The sequence below is a fragment of the Ovis canadensis genome, chromosome 7, assembly GCF_042477335.2.
Source record: "Ovis canadensis isolate MfBH-ARS-UI-01 breed Bighorn chromosome 7, ARS-UI_OviCan_v2, whole genome shotgun sequence".
Taxonomy (NCBI): domain Eukaryota; kingdom Metazoa; phylum Chordata; class Mammalia; order Artiodactyla; family Bovidae; genus Ovis; species Ovis canadensis.
In genome coordinates, this window is record NC_091251.1 from 112,979,875 (window position 1) to 113,006,747 (window position 26,873).

The window sequence follows — 26,873 nt, forward strand, 5'->3', positions numbered from 1 at the left end:
AACCCATCCGACAGACTCTTCCATTTCAGACACTGGACTCATCATTTCTAGAAATTCCATGTGGTTCTTTTTCATTGTTTCTATTTATCAGATAAGATTTTTTATTTTTTCACTCGCAGAGAACATGCTGCTTTATTTCACTGAGGATATTTTAAGAGACGTTTTAAAATTCTTGTCTGCTACTGCCAATATCTCGTGCATCTCAGGCTGGAATTCAGCTGTTTTTATTTCCTCCTGGGATATAATCCATTTCCTTGATCCCTCCTATGTAGGATAATTTTTTATTGTACTCTCAACATTAACCCTTAAATGCTAACTAGTGAAAACTCTAAGATTGTTATTTCTCTCCAGCAAGAGTTTCTTTTGTTTTAGCCAGCAAATATCTTGGTTTTGCCTGGACTGACTTGAATTACAAATCAGTTTCTTAGAAGGCAGCTCTAGGCCACTTCAGATTTGTTTTTTAAGTCAAGCTGTTCTGAGACTGTCGTTTTCATGCACGGTTCAGAAGTAAATGCACAAATTTTCGTACACAAAATTTGAGGACTCTCCCTCCTCTGAGGCTCCTCTCTTTCTTTTAGGGATTCCTCCACTATCTTCAGTGGCCAAGGTTCTCTGACCTTAGTTTCCCAGTTTCTCTGACCAGAGACCATTGTTTCTTCATCAGAGTCCAAAGAACATGACCTGTGCTCACCCTGAAGCTAAACTTAGTGGAACGGCGATGCGGCCTTCCCCGCCTCCTCCCACCGTGTGCTCTCCCTGAGGGCCTGCTTCTGTCCACTCTCAAGGGCCTTAAACATTGCTTTCTTCTATTAAGTCCAGTGTTCACAGCTACTTTCTGCAAAGTTAATTCTCTAGAAGGTGGTCTTATTTTGATATTACAAGAAATAATGGTCTTCCTAAGTCAACCTTCAAATAAAATAGCAGTTTCTGCTTTTCACTTCAACTACTACCCCTGGAGATTAACTTCAAAGAGCAAATAAGATCTTAAAGGTGATACAATATAGGCCCATCTCAGGGGTCATGAACTTAATATCCATATGAGTCTTTCTTTTACATCGTATCTGTTAGACACACATATGGAAGCAAATCTACAGGGGACTCTATCACGTTTAGGCGCTGGGGAACACTGTTAATTAAAAAGATTTTTTTCATTGTGTTAATGACAAAACACATAAAAGCAAACAAAAATACGATGCTGTAAGAACCCAAGCAGTGGCAAACAGATATCCAAGCACTGAGTCTAGGAGTCTAAATGGTTCTCATTTCTCCGGCATTATTTTTCACTGTAATCAGAAGTCTTTGAGCATGAAAGTCTAAAAATAAACTACGTCTCTCTTAATTAAACTGCCAACCTAAGAGCAAGAGCCCAACCTTCCCAGCAATGCTACTAATGTCATTAGAACAAGACTTAAATATTTACGCGTTTTACTTCATCCTAGAGGCACACTGCACAGCAGCCCCTTAGAGGAGCCTGTGCTTCTGAGTCCTCTACCTGCCTCAGCAAAGTCCACAGTGACATGTCAGGTGACCTGCAGCCGCCCGGATGTCTGGGACCAGACGGGGCCGGAAGCAGACCTGTGCCTGAGAGACAGAAGTGTCTGCTGCCTGTCCTCACGTGCGGAAGGAGACGGCGCTTCCTCCCCCTGCGCCAGGCCTGCTTCTGTCTAGCTCTTCCCAAAGATAGAAAGAAGTTACTCGTTACTGAAGAGTCTAAACTCTGACTGGGGACAGTCAGTAGCAAGCGGAGTCTCTGTGTTAAGAACAGTCTCCACCCAAGGCCTGTTCTTTTTCTTTTTTGGCTCAAACTTCTGGCCTGGCCTGACCTCTTGAGAAGGCCATTCTCTTGCATGCCTCCTTTCACTGTACAGAATGGTTAGTAAGTGGATGTGGAGGTTCCCTTGGGACCTAGTGTTCACTCATTGTGTGTTCTTTCTAACCTGCAGGTCACACAGCTCAACATGCTGGTCCCAAGATTACGGTTAGACAGGTTTGGGAGGGACGTAGGAGTTCTCACTTAGGTAAACTACATGCGCCGATGCCGCTTTAAGAAGAGCTCTGCACTGGCCTATCGGAAGCTTTCTCAGCTTTTACAGGCAATGCGGTGCAGAGTCCCACCAGCTGCTGTTCCTTGCAGACAGTTCCCTCATGACTCTTGAGGAATTAAGAGTGATATGGCTGCGCAGACTTTGGGCACTTCTGGATTTCCAGCTGTAACAGCTTAATTGCACCAAAATCTCATCCTCAGCGCCTGAATCCTATATAAAAGAATGAACTCCCACAGAAACAATGCCTATGGAAACTCTTCACAAATACCCAAATAACAAACAATATCAACAAACTTTAAAAATGTCGTCTAGAGCTACTTAGTTGGTACACAGTATGATCGTATCATTGCTCATTCAGCTCAGTTCAGTCGCTCAGTCGTGTCTGACTCTGTGACCCCATGAACCGCAGCACGCTAGGCCTCCCTGTCCATCACCAACTCCCGGAGCCTGCTCAAACTCATGTCCATCGAGTCGGTGATGCCATCCAAACATCTCATCCTCTGTCATCCCCTTCTCCTCCTGCCTTCAATCTTTCCCAGCATCAGGGTCTTTTCCAATGAGTCAGTTCTTCTCAGCAGGGGGCCAAAAGTATTGGAGTTTCAGCTTCAGCATCAATCCTTCCAATGAATATTCAGGACTGGTTTCCTTTAGGATTGACTGGTTTGATCTCCTTGCGGTCCATTTTGATGCCCACATCATATGAGTTATTAAATATTAGCAAAAGTCAACTAAAACAATAAACATTGCTAAACTTTTCAAGGCCTACTTTAGGCCTCTTTTATTAGTTTAGGTAGTCTCCGCTCATCAAAAGAATTTGAAGATTTTTTATACTAATTCAATATCAATCATTTAGAAAGGACAGGTGTGAATAATTTTTAATGCTTCACAAAGCAATTTTAACAAATTTTTTTTCTTATTAAAATATTAGGAACTCTCCCACTGAAGATCCGTCCCTTCCTGGGACTTCCCTGGAGGCTCAGGGGCTAAGAATCTGCCTTATGAATGCAGGGGACACAGGCTCAGTCCCGGTGGGGCACTAAGAGCCCGCCTGCCTGTGCCGCAGCCAAGGAATCTGCACCACAACGAAGGGCCCTGCAGGGCACAGCGAAGGTGAGCTGGCGAATTCATAGAGAGAGCCCTTCCCCCCTGACCAGTGCTGTTACCCTATGCTGTGCTCTTACTGGTCAGGAAGTCACTTTTAAGACTAAACTTAACTAAACCCTTTACAAGAAGTCAATGGATTTTTCAAAAATATGTTTGCTGCAACTCTGATAAATTTCACTTAATACAAAAACTCTCTTTAGAAAAGTCTGATGAACACTTCTTAAAGGAAAAATCTTGTATTATACAATGACTATAAAATACTTGATTCTTTACGCTGTAAGTGGATCCCTCCAGCTTCTCCTATAATATTAATGTAGATGTGTGCACGGTGGGAAAACATGACTGACAAAACTTTTAAAATAATAAATTTAGACTAAAAAGATCATTGTCTTTTCTCCCAAATTCAAAGAGCATTTTTGTTTTTTACTATAAAACAATCCATGTTCAAAATTTAAGACGACAAATAGTATAAACAGGCTTTCTAAAGAGACCCTGAAAATCTCCACAGCCCCACCACTCAAAGATAACTTTCGTTAATCTTTGGCATGTTTTTCTAGGATTTTAGCCACAAACAAACGATTGATAAATGCTTCTTAACTTTCTAGGCAATTCTATTATCAAATGTAATTTGTAAAGCACATAATCTATATATATATTTTTTTAGGTTGTGAGATATTTAACTTGGAACATCCCACTCTCACGGAGGAAAAGAATCAGTAACAACACATTTTATTCTGTTGCCATAGTTTCTGCTAAGCTGCACACATGTAATTGCACAGAGGATGTGCTGAAATCATTTTATTAGATCCAATGATTCACTTATGCTAACGTGAAAGGCTTAATTTAACAGCACTTTTACAATTAAAGTAGAAATAAAGAGGATAATGCTTCTGAAGCCATTTGAAGTAGGTTTCTTGGTCTATGACTAAGACACTCATATACTAGATTTTATTCAGTGAATTAGTTACTTATTAAATTCACAATAAGCTCTGAAAATGGAGTTTAATAGAAAAGACTACGGAGTCTGTGGACATTAAAGGGAATATCAGCATCATGTGAAGCTACCAGACAGCCTTATTGAGAATTACTGGTCCTCGAGGATGAGATGGCTGGATGGCATCACTGACTCGATGGAAGGGAGTCTGAGTGAACTCCGGGAGTTGGTGATGGACGGGGAGGCCTGGTGTGCTGCGATTCATGGGGTCACAAAGAGTCGGACACGACTGAGCGACTGAACTGAACTGATTCACTCATTTAAGAAACATTTACCTAGTGCCTCCTAATACCTGAACCAAGTGTTAGGTCTGTAGCCAACAAGCACAGGATTTAAACTAGCCAAGACGAGAGAATGGCTGGGAGATTCCGGACCAGAAGAAGGGATGGAACAAAAGCATAAGTAGGAATAAGTATTTTCCCACCAGAGAATATCAGCTGTAAGAAACACGCGGGAAAACCAGTAAAAGCATGACATAAAATAGATACAAGAAACGCGCTGGTTCCAAACCTAGAATGCCAGACTAGCTTCAATTGAACCAAAACTACTGAATCCGTAAGTAACAGCAGCTCCTGACGAGACCGGAGTACGGCTCCAGGAGAACTACCCCAGCAGCAGCATGCTGCCGTGTGGATACAGCAAGGGGAGCGAATGCGAAAAGCTGGGAGGCCGCTGCGACAGACTAGATGAGTGCTGAGAGGACCGAGTCCAAGCACGGACAGAACCTGAAAGGAAGGGGAACAGCGAACCCAAGACTCACCGAGACAGGGCTTCCCTGGCGGCTCAGCGGCCAAGCACCCGCCTGCCAGCGCAGGAGACGCGGGTTCAGCTCCCGGTCTGGGAGCGCCCCTGCCGCAGAGCAGCCCAGCCCGGGAACAGCTCCCGAAGCCCCCGGGCCCCTGTGCTCCTGGCGCACAACCGGACAGACCAGAGCAGCGATACGCTCACACGCCGAAACTAGAGAGAAGTCGCAGCAAGGGAGACCCGGCCCAGGCAAGCACAAGTATGCTGTGTGTGTGTGTGTGTGTGTGTGTGTCTGTGTGTGTGTGTCTGTGTGTGTGTGTGTGTGTGTGTGTAGAATCACTGAAATACTGCAGAAAAGCCCGCAGCAAGGGAGACCCAGCACAGTCAAACCCAAGTATACAGTGTGTGTGAGTGTGTGTGTGAGTCTGTGAGTGTGTGTGTGTGTAGAATCACTGAAATACTGCAGGAAGCATCTGCTGAACACCTGACTTGGGAGCTGAAACTACAGAAGCAACCAGGACAGGACCCCCACTTTCAGATGAGCTGACTGAGCCACGCCATCTCCCCCCAGCGACCCCACATCTGGGCACAGGAAACCGTGGCAAATGGCAGCTGCTGACAGCGTCTTGCTGGAAGGGGAAGCTGGAAGGGAAAGCCGGAGGGGAGGCTTGGGGCTTCAGCACTGATTCTGAAGTGGCGGCACACCATCCCAAGGGCTATCATGCGGGGAGCTCTAGGCAAGGAAGTGCAGCTCCGCACAGACCGCACGTGGATGGGGTTCAGGACATGCTGCCCCAAAGCACAGTACCTTGGTAGAGTGAGTATTTTAAGCTGAAGGGATCTGAGAAACAGCGCAAGCAAGGACTCTCTGACCTTCCCCTGAAGTCAGCCACAGCCCCTCCCGTGCCAAGGCGCCCTCCCCGCTCACCCAGAGGAAAGGAGCATCCTTCCCTTTCAAGTCAGGGACACGGAGAGGAATCAGAACAGACAGATCTGCCAAGCTTCCCCCAGTTCACAACCCACACCCTTTTCCCATGAGGTTCCATTTTTCATTAAACCTAACATTAAAAAGCTCAGGTTTAACCATTTCTCTAAGTCTTTATTTCCTCGTGAAGGCCACCAAGTAACATAAAACTTATATGAAATCAATTTGTATGCTTCTCTGTTGCTAACTGTCTTCTGTTACAGGAATACAAGTTGAGAATTCAGAAGAGTAAAGAAAAAAGCATTCTTCTTTCCTCCCCTACAACACCCAAGGTTTTTAGAAGGGGACAAAGGCTAAAGTTTTAAGAAGAAAACCCTCAGGAGATCACAAAAAGAGGGCAAGTTTTGATGACGACCAAGAGTTAGGACGCAAGGAGAGAAAGGGCTAGAAAACGAATAAAGTGTAGAATCCAAGGGAAGACAAACGCCAGCTGAAGACTGGCCGGCAGGGTAGTCACTCTGTGATACACTGATAAATGCATATATTTGGTCTTAGTCCTAATAGCTTAGGAAGCTGCTGAGAGTGCTAAGAGTCTTGTCAGTTACTGAGGGAGGGGGCGGTGCCAGACACCAGGGACTCTGGACCCACCCTCCGCCTTCCCACCCCAGGGGCGGGAAGAGGGGCTGGACAGTGAGTTAATCACCAGCGGCCATTATTCAATCCAGCACGCCTGTGAAGAAACATCCCTGAAGACCCCTAAACGACAGGGCCTGGGGGTCAGAGAGCTTCTGGGCTGAAGCACACACACAGAGGCTGGGACGGCATCTTCCCTGAGAGTTCTAGGAAGTTCCACACTTCTCGGCACCTCCCACATCCCAAATACCCAGCCCAGCGAACCTCTTCCCTGTGATCCTGAGTTGCCGCTGTATGAAGAAATGAAAGTTGTATGAGTAAATTAAATAAATCGAGCCTCCAAACTACACAGGGAGGTCAAGGTACAAAGCTGGGGGTGGAGAAACAAAATAATATTCTGAAAAGTAATGGATACAGGTAGTTTTATTCAAGAACTGGAGATTAAAGGGAAGGAACTGAGGAAATGGGAAAGAACCCCATGAAACTTTTTTCCAGCTTGGAAGGCAGATGAATGAGAAAGCCCATGGACAAAGGGAACACGAGAAAGGCTGGGGGGTGCTTCAGCGAGCAGATCCCTCAGAAAGTGATAAACAACGGGATGCTGGTCAGAAAGGGCCAGAGAGGAGGACTGAAGGGCAGAGGTGGAGACAAGGGCATGTCACGGCGCTGCGGCTGGAAAAAGGGTTCTGCGTGGCCTAACGGGCGCAAATGGCCTCTGCCAGAGAAGCAGTGCCCCGAAACGAGTCAAACGCCTCGGAAATCAGCTAAAACGCACAGCAGACAACGGAGTGAGGTCTACCGCAGAGCAGAGGATCCGAAGGCTTCTTCCACTGGCTCAGAGGCAAGAGTCCACCTGCAACGCAGGAGAGGTCAGAGAGGCAGGTTCAGTCCCCGGGTCGGCAGCCCAGCCCAGTGTGCTTGCTGGGAAGATGCCACGGGCAGCGCCTGGCAAGCTGCAGTCCCTGGGGCGGCACAACAGTGGGCACAGCTGAAGCCAGCACACGGCACTCAGAAGAGCTACAGCGTTAGAGAAGGGCAGCAAAGGCCGAGCGCACGGGGGCTGGGCAGAAGGAGGGCCGAGGCCGGGGCCAGGCCGGGCGGGGCCGCAGCACGCCCCGCGAGCAGCCTCGCCGACCGCTTGGGACCCCGGCTCCCAGGAGGGACACCCCTATCCTCAGGTGGCTGTGCTGTGCTCTCGCGCTGTTCCGTCTAGCTATCAGAACACACAACCATTCCCCTTTTCTCCTAATTCCATGCTCCCCCAAGCAAACCAATCTTCACTCGATACCTTTACCCCAAAACAAAAACGCACTAATTAAGGACACAGAGGTATGTCACGCACTGGTTGATCTGTGTTGCCCACTGTAAGCTGGTGAAATGTCACCGGGGTTTGCATCAGTCTTCTGTGATGAAAACTACAACGAGATGCACGAAATCGAAGAATGAAGAGAAAACACAGCAGCGTTAACGATCCAACATTGAACCCTATCTGCCACCAGCAAGGAACACTTAATCAACAGCCATACGTACAAGACTGAGCAGCAGACCCCTGTCAGTGGCTTTCTGACTTTTTCTCATGTCAGAAGAAAAGGAGAACTATTACAAAAAGCAATACTTAGCTGAGGTTTAGTTTTGAATGCGAAAGGAAGCAGAGAAACGTCCCGTCTATCGCAGACGAAACAAGTAATGCAGCTGTAACTCGTCATAAGCCTGTGACCTACAGAGTAACACCAACCTCTACAACTTCCACACGGTCAACATGAAGTTTTGCCAATTTTCAGATACTTAACTGATTTTTTTTCCTTGAGACATTAACTCAATTAAAAAAGATGGGGAAACAAACACTAACGAGCTGATGAAAAAGTTTCCGTTTTGGGTGAAGACAAGACTTTCAGACCTGGCCCAAATTCCCTGTTCCTCATTAATTAGTTTCAGCTTCCCCTTTCCAGCACCTTCAGTAGCAAAGACATCAACATTAACCTCCAATTTCCAAGTGCCGGTGTGAGCAAGATCACACCACGACATTGTGGGCACCTTCCTCTTTTTAAAACTTTCTTTTGTCAGGAGCCGTGACCGAGAAAGGCTCAGGGACGGGCCGGCTGAGATCCCACACCCTGGCCCTAGCCAGCCGCACTGTGTGTTCATTTCTGCTCCTTTGCTGGTAGGGCGGATCCCCGTTACTAGCAGAGGCCTGTCAGCTCCTGAGAATCTAGACTGACAGGCCGAGTCCTGCAGACCCTCAACCTGTGCCAGTCAGACACCCCCAGCCCAGGGCTCCATGAGGTCCTCAGCAGACGCCCTCAGCTCCCGCCAAGCCACTGAGGGCCATCGCGGTTCTGTACTGCAACCAGCCAAGCAAGGTTTGGGTCCTTCTCTGCACCTGATGAAAGACAAAGGTGAAAGTGAAGCGGCTCAGTCGTGTCCGACTCTTTGCGACCCCCTGGACTGTAGCCCACCAGGCTCCTCCATCCATGGGATTCTCCGGGCAAGAATACGGGAGTGGGTTGCCATTTCCTTCTCCAGACCTTCCTGACCCAGGGACTGAAGCCGGGTCTCCCGCGTGGTGGGCAGACACTTTACCATCTGAGCCACCAGGGAATGAAAGACAAAAGCAAAACCCACACACACAGAAAAAGCCTTCCTTAGCACAGGAGACTTGAGCGAAGGCGTCGGCGAAGCCAGAGGGCAGCAAGCACGGCAGCAACAGGCAGGAACTGGAACCGCGAGCACCCCCGATCCCTCCCTCCACCCCTCGGGAGGCCGTCACCTCGCCCATCCCCTGGTCTCACATCAGCTTTCTCACTTCCCTCCTTTCCTCCCTCCTTCCTCATCAGGAACAAAACCAGCAGATCTGGTCCCTTGTTTCTTACCAAGCAGCTTCCTCCACTCTGAGCCCCTCAGTGCCGGGTAACACCCGGACTCACAGCCCTGGGGGGCCCGGGCAGAAGGTGACCTCAGGGCACTCGCTGCCATGCCAGGGGCGCCGGTGCCCGCTGCGGCCGTAAGGCCTGGCTCCTCCTGCTTATTCACAGGCTGCCACGTAGGCGCCGGTCTCTGTGAGAGCATGCGGCCTATGTTGCTTCAGTCGTGTCCGGCTCTTTGTGACCCCATGCCAGGCTGTTCTGTCCCTGGGATTCTTCAGGCAAGAACACTGGAGCGGGTTGCCATGCCCTCCTCCAGGGGACCTCACCGTCTGCTAACTGAAGAAACACTCTGAAGGCTTCCTTGGAGCCGATCCTGCATGAAGCCCTGGCGAGCACACCCACTCTGAAATCAAGGGGCACGGGGTCCAGGGCGGCCACTCGGGCAGGCGGAGCAGTAAGGGGCAGGGAGAGGGGCACGACGGGGCACCGGCCCCGCTCAGTGTCCGCGGAGGCCAGGCACCGAAGGGCAGCACACAGCCTACCCGAAGGCGGAGAACACGGCCTGCCTGGGGACCTGCAGACCCCAAGCACTGCAGCACGCCAGGCCTCCCTGTCCATCACCAGCTCCCGGAGTCCACCCAAACCCATGTCCACTGAGTCGGTGATGCCATCCAGCCATCTCATCCTCGGTCATCCCCTTCTCCTCCCGCCTTCAATCTTTCCCAGCATCAGGGTCTTTCAAATGAGCCAGCTCTTCGCATCAGGCGGCCAAAGTGCTGCAGTTTCAGTTTTATTATCAGTCCTTCCAAAGAACACCCGGGGCTGATCTCCTTCAGGATGGACTGGTTGGATCTCCTTGCAGTCCAAGGGACTCTCAAGAGTCTTCTCCAACACCACAGGTCAAAAGCACCAATTCTTCAGCGCTCAGCTTTCTTTATACTCCAACTCTCACATCCATACATGACCACAGGGAAAACCATGGCCTTGACTAGATGGACCTTTGTTGACAAAGTAACATCTCTGCTTTTTAATATGCTGTCTAGGTTGGTCATAATTTTCCTTCCAAGGAGTAAGCGTCTTTTAATTTCATGGCTGCAGTCACCATCTGCAGTGATTCTGGAACCAATAAGCTGGAACCAAATATTTGGAACCAAATAAAGTCTGCTACTGTTACCCCACCTATCTGCCATGAAGTGATGGGACCGGATGCCATGATCTTCGTTTTCCGAATGTTGAGCTTTAAGCCAACTTTTTCACTCTCCTCTTTCACTTTCATCAAGAAGCTCTTTAGTTCTTCTTCACTTTCTGCCATAAGGGTGGTGTCATCTGCATATCTGAAATTATTGATATTTCTCCCAGCAATCTTGATTTCAGCTTGTGCTTCATCCAGCCCAGCATTTCTCATGATGTACTTTGCATAGAAGTTAAATAAGTAGGGTGACAATATACAGCCTTGACGGACTCCTTTTCCTATTTGGAACCAGTCTGTTCTTCCATGTCCAGTTCTAACTGTTGCTTCCCGACCTGCATACAGGTTTCTCAGAAGGCAGGTCAGGTGGTCTGGTGTTCCCATCACTTCAAGAATTTTCCTGAGTTTATTGTGATCCACACATTCAAAGGCTTTGGCATAGTCAATAAAGCAGAAATCGATGTTTTTCTGGAACTCTCTTGCTTTTCTGATGATCCAACACATGTTGGCAATTTGATCTCTGGTTCCTGTGCCTTTTCTAAAACCAGCTTGAACATCTGGAAGTTCACGGTTCACCTATTGCTGAAGCCTGGCTTGGAGAATTTTGAGCATTACTTTACTAGCGTGTGAGATGAGTGCAATTGTGCGGTAGTTTGAACATTCTTTGGCATTGCCTTTATTTGGGATTGGAATGAAAACTGACCTTTTCCAGTCCTGTGGCCACTGCTGAGTTTTCCCAATTTGCTGGCATATTGAGTGCAGCACTTTCACAGCATCATCTTTTAGGATTTGAAATAGCTCAACAGGAATTCCAGCCCCTCCACTAGCTTTGTTTGTAGTGATGCTTTCTAAGGCCCACTTGACTTCACATTCCAGGATGTCTGGCTCTAGGTGAGTGATCACACCATCATGATTATCTGGGTCATGAAGATCTTTTTTGTACAGTTCTCCTTTGTATTCTTGCCACCTCTTCTTAATATCTTCTGCTTCTGTTAGGTCCAGACCATTTCTGTCCTTTATCGAGCCCATCTTTGCATGAAATGTTCCCTTGGTATCTCTCATTTTCTTGAAGAGATCTCTAGTCTTTCCCATTCTGTTCTTTTCCTCTATTTCTTTGTACTGATCACTGAGGAAGGCTTTCTTATCTCTCCTTGCTATTCTCTGGAACTCTGCATTCAAATGGGTATATCTTTCCTTTTCTCCTTTGCTTTTAGCTTCTCTTCTTTTCTCAGCTATTTGTAAGGCCTCCCCAGACAGCCATTTTCCCTTTTTGCATTTCTTTTTCTTGGGGATGGTCTTGATCCCTGCCTCCTGTACAATGTCACGAACCTCCGTCCATAGTTATTCAGGCACTCTGTCTATCAGACCTAATCCCCTGAATCTATTTCTCACTTCCACTGTATAATCGTAAGGGATTTGATTCGGGTCATATCTAAATGATCTAGTGGTTTCCCCTACTGTCTTCAATTTAAGTCTGAATTTGGCGATAAGGAGCTCATGATCTGAGCCACAGTCGGCTCCAGGTCTTGTTTCTGCTGACGGTTAGAGCTTCTCCATCTTTGGCGAAGTGTACTGTCACCTCTGCATTTAACTCTATTGTGAGAAAGGACTTCATCAACACCTTTTCCTTTTTCTGTTTTCCAGACTACATGCTGCTAAGAGTACCAATCTCGTTTTCATCAGCACTCAAATTGCGGCAGCCGAGAGCCACACATCAGACGGCAGGAATCTGCTCGCAGCTATAGACTTTCACAGGGTTGCCGCCAACTCGTTTTTCAAGCACAATCCCACCTTCTAAAAACGTTAATTTTAATTCATGGTGAACTATATAATTTAATGCCACGAACGCTGGAGATCAAAGAAGCTAAAGTCATCCTGCCTTGGCCCAGCCTCCCTCCATTTCAGCTTTCACTGTTTTCTTCAAAGCAGCCACGCTCCGACCCCACATCTGTGATTTGGAAGAAAGGTCCCCGGCAGCTCTAGAGGGACTCACAGACACCAAATCTCGAGAGCAGGTGCGCCCCTGTACCCCCTCTTTTTGTCTCAAGGATGAGGTGTGTATCCCATTTTCCTGACGCCAAGTTGAGCAGTTATGACAAGGGTCTGAGCATAATTGTGTTGCCGTGAAAAAGGTACAGACTGTCTGGCCTCTTAATAACGTACCCTATCATTTACATTTTTCTTTTTAAAGTAGCTTCAAAATCCAAAGCTGCAGAAACAGCCAACTCCCATATTCATGATCACTCATCTTTAACATTCTGCCACATCTGTCTCCTGTCTCACCCATACGCACACGCACACGCACACACACACACCCCTTATTCTTGTATGATCTACTTCAGAGTCGTCTGCACACAGCGTGCACCCTACATTTGAGTAGTCCAGAATGAAAAGTGTAAGTGTTAGTCACTCACTCATGTCCAACTCTTTGTGACCCCATGGGCTGTGGCCCACCAGGCTCCCCTGTCCACAGGATTCTCCACGCAAGAACACTGGAGCGGGTTGCCATGCCCTCCTCCAAGGGCTCTTCCAAACCCAAGGATAAAATCCAGGTCTCCCGCACTGCAGGCAGACTCTCCACGATCTGAGCCCCCAGGGAAACCCTAGTAGTTCAGAGTGCTTTTCCTAAAAATCCTGTTAAGTGACCTCAGCACAGTTACCAAATTCAGAAAGCTTGATATTGATAAAATAAGCTACGGTCCCTTTGGGCTTCCAGATGGCTCAGGGGTGAAGAACACCTGCTAACGCCGGAGACATGGGTTCAATCCCTGGGTTGGGAAGATGCCCTGGAGCAGGAAACGGCTCCCCATCCCAGTATCCTTGCCTCGAGAATCCCGCGAACAGGGGCGCCTGTCGGGCTGCAGTCAGTCCATGGGGTCATAGAGTCAGACACGACTGGGTGACTGAGCATGGACGCGTGGTCCCTGTTCTGATGTGTTTGATGTCCTTTATGATGGCTAATTTTACGCGTCAACTTGCCTGGACCACAGAGTGCCCAGATATTAAGTCAAACACTATTCCAAGTCTTTCCGTGATGGTGCTGTGGGATAAGATTACTATTTAAATCGGTGGACTCTGGGTAAAGCAGCTTGCTCTCCATAAAGGCACGAGCGCACAGCAGCGCTCCATCATCAGAAGGAAGTGACAAGCGTGCGCCTGGGACTGAGTAGGTGCTGAAGGCACCGCTACACTCTGTGCAGAGGTGGCTCGCACGCCCGAGCCCCTCCTGCTCCACCGCCCTCTCTCAGCCTGCAGCGCTGGCCCGCAGGGAGCCCCCTAAGACCGGCAGACAGAGAAGGCGAGGCTCAGGCCTCTCTACCGACGGCTCCGGGCCATGCAGCCAGCCACGGAGTGCTGCGGTGCCTTCCTGGGACACTGCTGGCGGCAGCGGCGATGAGGCCACGCGACCACTGCACACGCGAAGGCTGTGCTCGCCAGCCTCGCTCTGCTCTGTGATTAGCAACGTGCTGTTTCTTCCCTGTTTTCTTGCCTCATTAATAATATGTTTGTGGGGAAGAGTGTGTGTATAGAACAAGCTTCTTTATTCTCTTCCCTCTCTTAACCCCTTTGTGTAACGCGGTGTATTAGATTTATTTCACAGTATTCAAGTGACAGGATGCCACGGAGCAGAGCCACCGCCACGCGGGGACTTCGAATCCTCTTCTGAGGAAAGGCTGAATGTGTTTCACACTGCACACAGGATAGTGTGAAGTAGCAGCTGCAAGTATGACCTTACTATTGTTTTTATCTGGGGTTTAAGTATGGTTTAAGGGATGCATACTGATGTCCAGATATTTGGCCATTCAGATGTTATTCTGGGTGTCTCTATGATGATGTTTTCAACATTTAAATCCATGGGTTGTGAGTAAAGCAGACTGCCCTCCATAACGTGGATGGGTCTTATTCAATCAATTGAAAGCCCAAATAGAACAAGAAAGACCAGCCTCCCGTAAGGCAGAGAGGATTCTCTGACGGGAACAGAGCCTCTTCTGGATCCCAAGCCTGCTGGCCTAGGCTGCAGACTCCAGACTGGCCCCACGTCGCGTGAGCCGGTTACTCCTGAAGAGTCTCCTTCTCTGTGTACACATATTCCATTGGTTCTGGTTTTTGGAGAACCCTAACACATCCTTTCACAGCATTTTTTCTTGCATACAAAGTCCAGTATACAATCACATGTTGTATTTATCTCTTTAATCTCATTTAATCTTGAAGATGTCCTCAACCTTTGTCTTTTATAACTGACTTTTTTTGAAGAACAGAGGTGCTTGTTTAAACAGAACTTTCTGTCTGACCGACACTTCCTCGTGATTCAAGTTCTATGTGACAGCCTGAACCCCTCTCAGATCACGTGTGCGTCTCAGGCGTCACGACCAGAAGCGCGCGAGGTCGGCCGGTTGCTCACCGGCGATGTCTGTCTGCTCAGTCAAAGAACTGTCCAGCTTCTCCATCATGCAGGCAACAGCTGGGGCCATTAAGGTGCCCTCGGTTCAGCTCAGCTCAGCTTCTCAGTCATGTCTGCTCTTTGAGACCCCATGACGGCAGCACACCAGGCCTCCCTGTCCATCACCAACTCCCGGAGTTCACTCAAACACACGTCCATCAAGTCGGTGATGCCATCCATCTCATGCTCTGTCATCCCCTTCTGCTGCCCTCAATCTTTCCCAGTATCAGGGTCTTTTCAAGTGAGTCAGCTCTTTGCATCACATGGCCAAAGTATTGGGGTTTCTGCTTCAACATCAGTCCCTCCAATGAACACACAGGACTGATCTCCTTCAGAATGGACTGGTTGGATCTCCTTGCAGTCCAAGGGACTCTCAAGAGTCTTCTCCAACACCACAGTTCAAAAGCATCAATTCTTCGGCGCTCAGCCTTCTTCAGTCCAACTCTCACATCCACACATGACCAATGGAAAAACCAAGGCCTTGACTAGACGGACCTTTGTTGGCAAAGTAATGTTTCTGCTTTTTAATATGCTGTCTAGGTTGGTCTTAGCTTTTTTTCCAAGGAGCAAGAGTCTTTTAATTTCATGGCTGCAATCACCATCTGCAGTGATTTTGGAGCCCAAAAAATTAAAGTCTGACACTGTTTCCACTGTTTCCCCATCTATTTGCCATGAAATGATGGAATCGGGTGCCATGATCTTCGTTTTCTGAATGTTGAGCTTTAAGCCAACTTTTTCACTCTCCTCTTTCACTTTCATCAAGAGGCTTCTGAGTTCCTCTTCACTTTCTGCCATAAGGGTGGTGTCACCTGCATATCTGAGGTTATTGATATTTCTCCCGGCAATCTTGATTCCAGCTTGTGCTTCTTCCAGCCCAGCGTTTCTCATGATGTCCTCTGCATAGAAGTTAAATAAGCAGGGTGACAGTATACAGCCTTGACGCACTCCTTTTCCTGTCTGGAACCAGGCTGTTGTTCCACGCCCAGTTCTCACGTTGCTCCCCGGCCTGCGCACGATCATCATTACAAAATAATAACTTTTCACCCTTCCACTCCTTCCACACTGACCAGTCAGCACCAGACTGAAAAGAATCCTCCCTTCATCCTATCTATCACCAGACTCTCCATGGATTACTGGTTTTTCAATGACTTAAAATTCATCCTTGCCCTGCTGACCCGTATTTGGTCAGTGGAAACAGCTGCAGGCTGGCTTCTCTGCCCTTCAGACTCAGCTCCTTCCTTTTCTTTCCTTCCTTTCCAAGCACTTCCTCGCTTTCTCTGAAGTCGCCTTGACTCCTTTTAGTGCAAATGGCATCAGAAACCAACACTGGGCGTCAGCTGTGCTCACTGCTACCGGCCCATCTTGCCTTCTAGGCTCTTCCATGGGCAGAACCAGGAAATAAATGCTCATGTCATTTTATATAGATAGATACACACACACATACTTAAATCTGCTACGCAAGTACTTGCACTGTATAAGAACTTATACTGTACAAAGACATGTTTTACACGTTTGTGACATGTATGTTTCAAAACATTGTCAGGGATTCTTCATTCAACTGGTGTATGATCATTTCCTTACAATCTCTGCCTGCAAGAATTATTTGTACGTGAAATTATTTGAGCTTATTTCTTATTTACTAGCTTCAGTCAGTCAGTTCAGTGGCTCAGTCGGGTCCGACTCTGTGCGACCCCATGAACCGAAGCACGCCAGGCCTCCCTGTCCATCACCAAGTCCCAAAGCTTGCTCAAACTCATGTCCACTGAGTCAGTGATGCCATCCAGCCATTTTACCCTCTGTTGTCCCCTTCTCCTCCTGCCTTCAATCTTTCCCAGCATCAGGGTCTTTCACGACTGGAAGTAAAAGCTGGGATTGGCGAACATTTCCATGGTGTGAGGGGTTCTGAGCTCCGCTTCCGTGTGCTACAGCTCACTGGTGAACGTGTCCGTGGTGCGAGGGGTTCTGAGCAATGGCACCCACTCCAGCACTCTTGCCTGGAAAATCCCATGGATGGAGGAGCCTGGTAGGCTGCAGTCCATGGGGTCGATAAAAGTCGGACACGACTGAGCGAATTCACTTTGACTTTTCACTTTCATTCATTGGAGACGGAAATGGCAACCCACTCCAGTATTCTTGCCTGGAGAATCCCAGGGACGGGTGAGCCTGGTGGGCTGCCGTCTATGGGGCTGCACAGAGTCGGACACGACTGAAGCGACTTAGCAGCAGCAGCAGCAGCAGCTACAGCTCAAAGAACTGTATTTTTACTGTGACCTCAAGTAAAGACTTCTGTGACCTCTGTTCTTCGCATTAAGTGGCCAAAGTACGGTGAGTTTCAGCTTTGGCATCAGTCCTTCCAAAGAACACCCAGGACTGATTTCCTTCAGGACGGACTGGTTGGATCTCCTTGCAGTCCAAGGGACTCTCATGAGTCTTCTCGAACACCACAGTTGAAAAGCTAGTTTAAGTCACCACAAATCAACCAAAAAGCATACAGTCAACTTACAGGAAGTACCAGAGTAACGATCTAACTCCGAATGATGAAGCCCAAATGTTACAGTGTGGAGCAGACGGAACGTGAAGCACATCAGTACTGCCCACGTCCCCAGATGACTGACATGCCGTCACTAAGCCACGTGTCCTCAAACAACCTGTGAACTCAGCTCCCTGTGTCCTCCAGTAAATATCAGGATGTCAGCAACTACAGGATACTGGTGGCGGCTGAAGCAGAAAAGAGGCTAAGGATTTAAGGAATCAGGTCCTAGACCAATTTCCTATCACCTTTTACGACCGGAAGTAACGGCTGGGATTGGCGAACACTTCCATGGTGTGAGGGGTTCTGAGCTCCGCTTCCGTGTGCTACAGCTCACTGGTGAGCGTGTCCGCGGTGCGAGGGGTTCTGAGCTCCGCTTCCGTGTGCTACAGCTCACTGGTGAGCGTGTCCGCGGTGCGAGGGGTTCTGAGTTCTGCTACAGCTCAAAGAACTGCACTTCTACTGTGACCTCAAGTAAAGCTGAAACAGAATCCAAAACTGGGAGCACGCGCGTATACACGCTTACAGCCTAAGCCTGCTTGTGCAGCAGAGATTACAAGCACTTACACAGACAATAGGGTTCAAGGCTCTCGAGCCGTCCTATCTGCGGCTCCCCTCTTTGACTCAGTCTCAGCTCTGTAACTGAACAGTGAGTGCTCATTAGTCAGAGCTTTTTCCACCTCTTTAGATGAACTCACTGTCCAGCACATTCCTCAGGAAGACTCCCTATGTAAGGTACTTTCTGAGTTCTTGAAAACTCAAAACTTTTTTACAGTTTTAATCTTAAAGCTGAATGTAATTCTTGATTCACACCTTCTTTCCTTAAGCTCCTTTAAAAGTAAAAAGAAATTGCTCCAGTGTTGCCTTCATGCCACTTTTGAGAAGTCTGACATGAGCTAATATTCCTACCAGTGTACGATTTAGCTCATCTTTTGGGCTGAAGCTCTGAGCATGCATCTTTAAAGTGTAATAGACATGTCTCAGAGCGGACTAGCTTTTCCCAGTACCCAGTGGTCATTTCCATGTGTAGACTCAAGTCTTCTTTTATTTTTGGAATCGCATTTCTTGGATGAGTTAGTTTTATCTGTAAGAACGCCAGCTGTACATGTTACAACTTTGTCTTTCACTTCAACTACTCTCTCTCAGGCCTCTTTTTCTTGCTGTGTCTAACTTGAAAACGTTGCTTCCTTGCTTTCCTTTAATACTTGTTAGATTTTCATTTTGATCTATTCTCCCTTCAGGACCTGGTTATTTAGTCTTCGTTTCTGACACGAGTCTGTCTTTTCCTCCATTCTCCCCGAGTTCAATCTCTATTCTCCTTCAGGACTTGGTTAGTCTCCGTTTCCGACGCGAGTCTGTCTTTCCCTCCATTCTCCCCGCTGAGTTCAATCTCTATTCTCCTTCGGGACCTGGTCATTCAGTCGTCGTCTCCGACGCGAGTCTGTCTTTTTCTTTCTCTCCCCCTGAGTTCAATCTCTATTCTCCTTTGGGACCTGGTTAGTCTTCGTCTCCGACGCGAGTCTGCCTTTTTCTTTCTCCTTTGAGTTCAATCAGCTCTCACTGCACTTCCTTCTGTTTTCTGGTCCGTTTCTTTCTTAATTTTTGAATATTTGATTCAAGGTATTTTTTCAACATTACCAAGGCTTTTTTTCTTTCTTTTGGCTGTGCTGTGGGGCATGTGGGATCTTAGTTCCCCCAATCGAGGGCTGAAGCTAGCCCCCTGCAGCGGAAGCAGGAATGTTAGCCGCTGGACCAGCAGGGAAGTCGCCCTGGCGCTTTGCTAAAGACACTGCCTCAGTTGGGAGTGCTCATGCCAGCTTCTCTTCTGCATAATGTGGATGCACGGGAGACTCTGCACCACCTGGAACATGTAATTTGCATTTTGCTTTATTTTCATAGAAGCTCTGTATTCCTCTTTCCTGCTCCTGTGTATTTGAGGCACGGGCTTTCTCCATCAGTTTAGGGAGGGCCACCTTGCTTCATGGACGATGGGGAGGGACTACGGGCGACTCTTGCTTCTGCGAGGTCTGTAACCTTCTCCGCTTCTTTTCTCTCTTCACCGGCCACATTCCCAAGGCGACTAACCTTTCCGCATTTACTCTCCTCTAGAAGCAAAGCTTCTTCACCACTGCCCTTCTGATCCTGCTCACTTTCACGCCCTTCTCCTAAGCCAGAGCCAGGGCCTACCAAGTCCCGGTGGGGAGCAGCATTTCTGCACGTGCTGCTGACGCCTTCTCTTTCTGAGGTTACCTTTCGCCTGCGTTTTGTCTGCTTTCTGTGCCGCTGTCTTTCTCTTTCAAGAGCCTCTCAAGACGACCTTCCCCCACTCCATCCCCCACGGGACTGCGGCAACAGGACCTCCACGGGGACTCGCTGCCTTTTCCCACCCTACTGTGCCATAACCTGAAGATGACGGCTTCTCCATCTCCCAGCAAAGTTGGAGGTGCAGTCACAGGTGGTTTTATTTGAGCTTCTTACTGATATGGGGGTTGGCGGGGGGGGGGGGGCCGCGGTATATGGAGATTTGGAATCAGGCAACTGTCACTACCAGACAGAGAACATCTATTCTTGTTCACTGTTAAAGTATCATTTCTGGAGTTTCCAAAAATAACAACAAAAAATCCTCAAGGCAAACACAGTTTCCAGCTTGGCCTGCAAGTCTCTCAGAGGATGTTACCTAAGTTTAAAACCCTTCAACCCCAGCTCCACCTGACCAGCAATGGAAAGTTAAATGCCACTGCCCTTTTCATCTTAAAAAGTGATGGATTATTTGCTGCTTCACAGTCCTAAAATTTTCAGAGGTCTCATATAAGACTTTCCCTAAAGTAAATTTCATCACTCAGTCATCTAAGTTTTATCACAGCAACGTATCACCCTAGTGGCTGAAAGCAAGAGTCTCTCTCTTATCCCGCACGGCCACTGTGGTCACCCAGGGTTCTGTCCCACGTCTTCTTCACCACGGTGCCCAGCATCACAGAGAAGCCGCTGCCTAAAGCACCAAGAGCTGAGGAAGCATTGGGGTAAAGTGTTGGAAGAGCGTCACACTGGCAGTTAAATGCACAAGTTAAATGCCTTACACAGAACCGCTGATCAATTTTGTTGGCCAAAACTAGTCAAATGATTCTACCCAAGCACAAATGGACCTACCTTGTGCCAGAGGAGAACCAGAAATCTGTATAACAGAAGCTTCATCTTAAACCTGAAATATTTCTAAATATTTCTGCTAACTGCAATAAGCAAATATACTTCTTAGCATGTGAAAACTAGACTGACTCAATATTAAAATCAAAGAAATCACATTCTAAGAAATTCAAATGACATGTAGTAAATCCAAATAAGACCTGTCAAATATATGCAATATTTTGGTTGGCTAAATGACAGCAACTGGATGTGAGAGTTGGACTGTGAAGAAAGCTGAGCACCGAAGAATTGATGCTTTTGAGCCGTGGTGTTGGAGAAGACTATTGAGAGTCCCTTGGACTGCAAGGAGAGCCAACCAGTCCATTCTGAAGGAGATCAGCCCTGGGTGTTCTTTGGAAGGAATGATGCTAAAGCTGAAACTCCAGTACTTTGGCCACCTCATGTGAAGAGTTGACTCACTGGAAAAGACTCTGATGCTGGGAGGGATTGGGGGCAGGAGGAGAAGGGGACGACAGAGGATGAGATGGCTGGATGGCATCACCGACTCGATGGACGTGAGTCTGAGTGAACTCCGGGAGTTGGTGATGGACAGGGAGGCCCGGCGTGCTGCGATTCATGGGGTCACAAAGAGTCGGACACGACTGAGCGACTGAACTGAACTGAACTGAAAATGCCTTAATTAGAGCTCTCATCAAACAAATTTAGCTGTGGCCAAAGCAAGTTATTGCCGACTTTAAATTATGGAAGATGACTGTGTCCATTAATATCCTTATGAACAGAATCAGAATCTCCCCAGATTTTAGTAAGTGAAAGTGTTAAGTCAGTCAATCATGTTTGACTCTCTGCGACCCCATGGACTGTAGCCCATCACGCTCCTCTGTCCATGGAATTCTTCAGGCAAAAATACTGGGGTGGGCAGCCATTCCCTCTTGCAGTGGGTCTTCCTGACCCAGGGATCAGATCTGGTCTCGCACACTGCAGGCAGATTACCATCTAAGCCACCAGGAAAGCCTGGATTTTAATAAAAGGAGCAACAAATACGTGCACACTTAGGCTTACATTTATAGACTCAGATGTTTCTGTAAGTCAGGTCTCCCGCACTGCAGGTGGACTTTTTACAAGGCTGAGCCATCAGGGAAGTCCAAACATATATTTAGATGTTGTTAATTTACCTTCTTACTTAGCACGAAAACATCAGCACAGCTGATGGGGTGGTAAATACAGAGCAGGATATTCATTCAATTTGCACTTGTCATAGTTCTCTAACTTGGCTCATACACCTGGAAGATAAAAAGGCAAGCTTTAAAGTAGCTACAGTATCTGAACAACAGTACACTGACAAGCATAATCCTTTTTAAAAAATTCAAGGACATCCATAGCGAAAGATTAACTGTAGAAAAGACTTACTTGTTCTTTGTTGTATGCCTGTAAGAGGACCTTTTAAAGGAATATTACAAGAATAAAAAATTGGACACCCATATGTTCCTCATGGGAAATGACATTAAAAATTCAATTTTGCCTTCCCATTATTTGCTTTATTATTGCCTTCCATTTTCTATAACCATTAAAATGTGGGTGAAAACATACTAGCTTTTAAAAAGTAGGTTTCCACTTTATGAAGCTGTCCTCCTTTATTATATTGAAATTGACTCTGAAAAAATGGGAAAATAAAAAATATTAAAATTTCACAAAGAAAAGAAGTAGTCAACAGCTAAGCAAGAAAGTATATCTTTTAAAATACATTTTAATTAAAAAAATGAAAACCCAGAGTATAGTTTAAAATGTTTATCCTACAAATATCTAACCAGTTCTAATTACACGTAGGCACTGCATAGAGCTGTCTAGAACAGCAGTGACCTAGAACTTCACTGTGTAGGTTAGGGTTTGGGCACCATCTCCAGCTGTGCATTCTCAGACAAGCTGCCTAACTTCCCTCTGTGAACCCCTGTACCGCCGTCTGTAAAGTGAGGACATTAACAGTACTGGCCCTACAGGATCTGCTCTGGGGATGAAGAGAGGTAAAAAATTCAGAATCCTTAGGAAACGCAGTGTTTGGTCCAAACGAGATATCGTACTGACTAAACAAGACAATGAGCGTGAACCACTCAGGGTGATGCCACACAGGGCTTCCCTGGGGTGGCTCGGCGGTAAAGAATCCACCCACAATGCAGGGTCACAAGCATTCCCTGGAGAAGGAAGTGGCAGCCCACGCCAGTATTCCTGCCAGGAGAATTCCATGGACGAGGAGCCTGGCAGGCTACAGTCCATGGAGGCTCGAAAGAGTCAGACACGACTCAGCAAGTAAGCAACAGCAACACAGAAAGGAAGGGCACAGTGCACTCGCTGCCGCCCTGGGCCACTGGGAAGAAACCACCTGCGGATCCCAAACGCACGGCAGGGAAAACGCGCCTACATCCTGGCCTTCCAAAATAAAAAGATGCTCCCAAACCATAAGGTAAACTAGTAACGTTGTCACACATACGAGAACACAATCAAGACGTTTGTAGATCAAAAAAATCTTTAAGGTGAAGCCACAAGATCTGGGGGAAAACAGGACTAAGCGCATCATTCTCGAGATGACAGTGAAGGAAAGTCCCACAGCGACAATCACACAGCAGCTGAGAGAAACTAGTCCACGGGGATGAGGACAGAGGGCTCAGCAGGAAGGCCTCCAGGAAGAAGGGCTGTCTCATCTACAGAAAATCACACAGAAAAGGAATTCACAGAGCTGCTGGAACAGGTGGGGCACTGAGAGACTCAAAGAAAAGTAACTGAATGGAAAGACCGGGGTAAGTTAACTCTGGGGAAAAAATTATACAAAGAAGGAAACAAATTCCTGGCTCAGCTATGACTGTTTAGACAGCAACTAAAGACTGCATATGGGTTCAGCCAGAACTGTGACTCCATTAAGTGGGAGGGAAAGTGTACGTCGCTTAGCCGGGTCCGACTCTTTGCCAACCCACGGACTAGCCCACCAGGCTCCTCTGTCCACAGGATTCTTTAGGTAAGAATACTGGAGGGGGCTGTCATTTCCTTATCCAGGGGATCTTCCTGACCCAGGGATAGGATGCGGGTCTCCTTCACTGCAGGCAAATTCTCTACCACCTGAGCCACCAGGGAAGCCTGCTAAACAGATGAACAAATAAAACAAGGAGCTCTGAGACTGCTGACTGAAGGGCCGTGCAGTGCCATTTTGGCGGACCTGCTGTAACAGAGGAAGGCAGGAAGCAGAGAGGGAGCGGCGGGCGGGGGCCAGGCCGCGGACCGCGCTGCACAGTGCTCGCTAAGCACATGTGTGGGTCACCTTTGATAAAGTTTTTTAAATAAATAGAGTGTTCATCAAGTCCTCTTTATGGCAGATGCTGCATACCGGTCGCTCACCGCCGTTCTCAATCACCACTTCCCGCGCCTTGAGAGGCTGAGAACGCACATCCAGTCTCACAGCCGCCCTGCAGAAGGGTGGCCGCGTGAAACTGCGCAGCCAAAGCCAGAAACATACAACAACGTCTCCTGAGGAGGATTTCAAATCCTACACAGGAAGCAAACACCTCGCAGACAGAACGCCCGTCCCTCTTGCCCCACATTCCTGTCTGAGTCTGCACAGTCGACGTCAGCTGTCGGCAGTGAGGCCAGAGGTCACAGGCTGCGGCCTGCCGAGCGGCCGGCAGGAGCCTGGACGCCCCGGGGCGCGGGCAGCCCTCGCTACATGCTGTCTCCTCCACCTCCTTTTCTGAAACCACTGACGCTGAGTCTTCTCCCACCAGTTATTATAAGAGGACTTGGGGACCAGTCCTCTCATGCTAATTATGACAGGCACTAGGAAACCAAGACGGAGACAACAGCTCCCCCAGAGCTTACTATCTAACAGAGTAAACTTTGCCAAAGGAGAACCAAAACACCCAGTGAAACGCACTGCCGTCAAAATGTGGGGCCGTCAGAGGAAGCAGAGATCACGTCCAGCCGAAACACGCAGGACGGCTTCCGCTGGCTGCCATGGGCCCTGCAGAACTGAGCGAGTTTTCACGAAAATGTCCCTTCCACATTAAAACACTCCCACACGAAACAGAAACAGACTCTGCAGATGCGGAAACCGAACTCGTCGCCACCGGAGGAGCGAGGGAAGGAAGGAGGGACAAGTTACGGGTATGGGACTAACTGGCACAGGCTTCCCTGGTGGCTCAGCAGCAAAACATGCGCCTGCCAGTGAGGGAGACCCAGGCTTGACCCCTGGGTCAGGAAGGCGCCCTGGGGAAGGACATGGCAACCCCTCCAGAGTCCTTGCCTGGGACACCCTGCGGTCAGAGGAGCTGTGGGCTACAGTCCAGGAGGCCTCGAAGAGTCAGACGTGCTTAGTGACGGACTAAACACCACCAACCGCGACAGACACAACTACTGTGTGTGCGGCAGACGGGCAGCAAGGCCAGGGCAGCGGCCCCGCTCAGGGCTCCTGCCTGGGGAGCCCCGGCGGCGGGGGAGCCCGCTGGGCTGCGGCCCACGGGGCCGCACAGAGTCCAGCACGGCTGAAACGCCTTAGACTCAGAGCACAGGGAACGGTGTCCTAGCATCTCGGAGTCAGTCACCCGTAAAGGAACTAAGCTGTAGAAACCACTGAAGCACTGTGCTGTCCACCCGAACCCAACGCAACAGTGTAAATCGGCTACTTCAAGCTAAAGAGAGGAGCTACAAGCAGACGTGGAGGGCAGCACAGAATGTTCAAGGAGAGCACGTGCTCCTGAGCTAAAAAGACCTATTTTCTAATCTCAGCCACATAAGCTACCGGGCTTGCGACCCTGGGGAAGATACTGTACTGAGTTGGCCAAAACGTTTCTTCAGGTTTTTCTGCAACATCTTATGAAAACCCAAACAGACTTTTTGGCCAACCCAATATCTGTGATAGAAAGACAGAGATTCTCAGATGACTGTTGTAGCATTATTCCTGATACTTTACATACACTTTTTAATTTTCTAGTCTATTCCATAGTTTAAATAATTGTTTTCACCACATGGGGTACACTCTGGATCAGATTCACCCTTTAACACAGTACAAAAAAAAGAGACAAGACAGAAAAGCAGGTAGATAATCTGAGGCAGAAAGAAAGTAACTGAAACAAATATAAAATAATCTTATTAATCTTTTTAAGTCAACTAGCTGGGCTTGTCACTAAGAAAGTAGGGACAGTGGAATCCACCCCACTGGGCATCCCCTCAAATATCTGCGTGTCTACCGTGTCCCAGACTACTCTAAGTGACCAGATACAGTTGTGAAGAACAGACAGAGTCTCTGTCCTCACAGAATTTTAATGCCAAAGCAACAGGGGGATAAAAGAATGTTTCAGATTAGCCAGTGGGAACATTAAAAAGTTAACAAGCAATGTTAACCACAGTGGAGGCCCGATCAAACACATAAACGTCTGAAAGATTTCATGTTCTAGCAACACTGAGAAACCCAAAAGAAAAAAAATTTTACTCTTGAAAACTTGTAATCTAGAATTTTAAAAGATAATTTTCATGTGGATTTACAGTAATACCTGCCAGTCTCAAACGCTCATCATTTCTGCTGGGATGGAGCCATGCTCACACTAACCCAGAAGTCACTGTTCAGCAAATGTGCTCACCCAGGGTCCAAGTCCAAGTCCACATACAACTGGGACTAACCTCAGGGGCTCCCCAGATCTGAGGAAAGCAGCTCGTCACAGCACATCCACTCCCCATGAGACACACAATTCTGGGAGCCTCACCCAGATCATTTTATCTAAAACCAGACAGCAGAGAAGCAATGAGAGGCACCGGGAGCACCGAGAGGGAGACGAGAGAAGAGAAGCAGCGAGGAGAACAGGGAAGTACTTTCGCAAGTAAACGGCAATTCTAAAAGGCACAGCAGTCCAGCCACTGAGGACCCATCACCCGCAGTCTCACACACCTTCCGCACGGCCATCTAGACAGCACAGCAATGCTGTTCACAGGCATTTTTAAAAGGGCTAAATTATATCCAAAATACTGTCTAAGAAGTTAGGGACACAGGGCGTGTAATCACAGGAATGGGCTCCTTTCAAACACAGAAAAGCAACCCAATTAAAAAAAAAAGTAAGTGAGGGGTAGATGACAGGGCAGTTTCACAAAAGAGGGAAACCAAATGGTCGACAAGTCTCCTATATTTTTGTTTTGCCTCATTTTCATCTACATTTTTCAAGAGCCCTATCAAGCCTATCAGTGTTCAGGGAAATGACTCTGCAAAAAGAGACGCCTTCTCCCCCATCAGACCA

General features: G+C 47.9%; 1 protein-coding gene across 9 annotated transcripts in view; it reads right to left on the minus strand.

Annotated features, from left to right (window-relative positions):
* Window positions 1-26,873, minus strand: part of RPS6KA5 (ribosomal protein S6 kinase A5) — a 189,873-nt gene that overhangs the window by 141,928 nt on the left and 21,072 nt on the right. For 4 of the 9 annotated variants that reach the window (XM_069597272.1, XM_069597269.1, XM_069597276.1 and 1 more), the window contains exon 2: window positions 21,783-21,890. The exons of the other annotated variants lie outside the window; for them this stretch is intronic. The gene's annotated coding sequence lies outside the window, so the exon portion shown is untranslated. The remainder of the gene's footprint in view (window positions 1-21,782; window positions 21,891-26,873) is intronic. 9 annotated transcript variants of the gene reach the window in all.